The sequence below is a fragment of the Meleagris gallopavo genome, chromosome 14 (genome assembly GCF_000146605.3).
Source record: "Meleagris gallopavo isolate NT-WF06-2002-E0010 breed Aviagen turkey brand Nicholas breeding stock chromosome 14, Turkey_5.1, whole genome shotgun sequence".
Lineage (NCBI taxonomy): Eukaryota > Metazoa > Chordata > Aves > Galliformes > Phasianidae > Meleagris > Meleagris gallopavo.
The window spans coordinates 5,714,614-5,717,403 of NC_015024.2; positions in this window are offsets into that span (position 1 = coordinate 5,714,614).

Below are 2,790 nucleotides of genomic sequence, written 5' to 3' on the forward strand. Positions count from 1 at the left end.
GTGTCCTGTCCCGGAGGCCCGCGGATGCCTCAGCCTCATCCCTCGAGTCTCTTTCCGTGTGCCCAGGGCCGGCCGAGGCCTTCTCGGCAGCGCACGTGCTGCTGCTGGCAGGGGTGGGGCCGGGCCCGGTGTCGGCTGCGTGCTGAGCTCCAGGAGGGCAGGCAGCGGCTGGAGCGCTTTTCATTGCTGCCCCGCCGCTTACAGGCACTGCATCCCAGCTGCATCCAGCCGTGCTTGTTTCATCGCCTCTGCGGTTCGGCTGGTTGGCGCAAGATACTTAAGTTGAGAACTGACACCAGTGGTTGTGAAGAAGTCTGGAGCTTTAAGATAAGCCGATGTGAATCAGGATTATCTCAGCTAGCCCACGTTTTCAAGCAGTGCATGCCAGGCCAACCGGGCTGTCACCTCTGTAACTGTGTTGTTCCAAACATTTTCTTCTCCTGTGTTCCTAATGAGTTTCAGCATGGTTTGGGGTATGCAGCACCTGTAGGGCACAGCTTCTTCCAGAGGAGGTGGTCCTGCAGTTTGTGTCTTCAGTGCTGTTTTTGTGGGTTGGTAAAAGCTCCCAGAGCTAAATGCTGAGTTTAAGATCAGCCTTCAAATGCAAAACTTCTTTCCCATGTCTCTTGATATTGACCAATAGGATACGTTTTATCTGACTGATTGTTCAGGCTGGGAAAGAGTAGGCTTAGGGAGACCTTGCTGCTCTGCAATTCTGATGTGGTTGCGGCAAGGTGGGGGTTGGCTGCTTCTTCCAGGTACCAGCAACAGGATGGGAGGGAATGGCCTCAAGCTGTGCTGGGTGTTAGAAAGAACTTCTCAGAAAGAGTGGTAAAGCTTTGGAATGAGCTGCCTGGGGAGGTGGTGGAGTCACTGTCCTTGGAGGTGCTCACGAAGATGTAGGTGTGGCACTGAAGTACACAGTGGGCATGGTGGGGATGGGCTGACAGTTGCACTAGATGATCTTAGTGGTCTTTTCCAATCTCAACGACTCTATGATAGCATACCATAAAAAGTGCATGCATAAAGAAGCCTTCAATCTCTGCAATCTTTGCTTTTCTATTCTTTTGAGAAATGTTATAAATCACAAAGCTTTTGTGATTTCTTGACAATTGTAAGAGTTTAGAATGTATATTGTGAAGTCCTTATGCATGTGGTGTTCCATCATGCTTCACCAATAATTATTTTTATCACGAATGTGAGAAGGTGACATGGGGCCTTGTTTTCAGTGACTAGAATGGCGAATGGTTGACTGGGAGCCAGCTGCTTGGTCTGCAGAACAAAGAAAGGAGCGATGCCTCCAAAGCCAAAAGTTAAACCCAAATGCGGTTTTCATCCTTGTTCAGGTAAAACTCTGTCGCATAAATTTTGCCAGCTATTAAATTACATTTTAATTTTCACATTCAGGTGTAATTTGATTCATTCTCTGATGAGTACAGAAGCAGCAGCACTTGGTTGGGTGAGAAACTTCCCTTTGGTCTCGGCCAGGCATCTTTCATAGCTCCTGCGTTTCCACTGCCGGTCACAAGATGGGGTCAGAACACCCAGGAACGACGCTTGTTGCTCTCAAGCACGCAGCAGTGACGAGCTGTCTCAGCACTTACTGTGTCTAGGCTCTGAGATAGTTCTTCTTAACACACAGACAATTACTAGAAGTAGCCGTGATGGGATTTCATATGTAAATTCAAATACACATTTCTATTAATTTCTGGTGTCTATAGTGAGAATTGCTGGAGCGAGCTAAGGAGGTTGATTCCGGCTGTTGGATAAACGAGAAGAGACTCAGAAGCATTTTTCAAAAATGAAGCGTTCTACAGATGACACATTTATTTCCAGAGCAGGAAATACTGAGTGGGGATGTTCTCCCAGGCCTGCTGCATAGCCTGAGGCTTGCTGATTCATGAGTGGCCGTTGTTTGTTACACCCATAATTGGAAAGGCACATTGGTTTTGGCTTAGGAAAGAGAAACCAGTTGCTGAAGTGACAGTTTTTTCTTCAGAAAGTGAATTGTTCTATCACTTTCTGAGAAACATTAGACTTAGACTCTATTAGGAATGCCAGTCTGTCCATTTTACTGGAATGCTCATTGAAGTCACTGAAGAAGTCACTGAAGAAGTCACAGTGCAAACTGTTGCCATTCACAATAAGTCTCCCTCCAACCCTGATGGAGTAGCAGTATTAAACGCCAGCATGTCAGGCTGGCAGCAAAGTCTTGTGGCTTTTTTTTTTCAATTGGTTGGAAATGGAAATGCTGAGATACTAACAGGCTGACTCCTGTTCTTACCCCTGCCATCAAAGAATGTTTATCAGTCAGGTGATAGGTGCTTTATATATAAAAATATAAATATATATATAAAAAATTACTACGGAATGATTTTCAATAGCTAGGTGGTTACTTTGAAACTGATTGGGGAACATTGAAAGGATGTGTCTTGAAATGTCATATTCTAGGAACAGTCTTTGATTTTGTGAAACAGCCCAAACAGTTCTGCTCATCTTACTCTTTTCAAGGCCAGATGGCAAACAGAGGGTTTAAAGCCTTTTCTCCAGCTAAAAGTGGACCCAGTCTAGGAGATGCTGACAGTAAACACTGTGGACAAATACAGTTGATATGAGTACAGAAGAAAGTAGATGTATAAACCAGTTGTTATGACAAGCCTGTCAAGTCAAGCTCCTTGGAGAAGCCCTGACCCTAGCTGATGATGCAGTGGATGCACTGCATTGGCTTCAGTGAGCTGCTGGAGCTGCACCCCTGGGGATTTCCTCATACCTCACCTGAGCTGTGCTTAC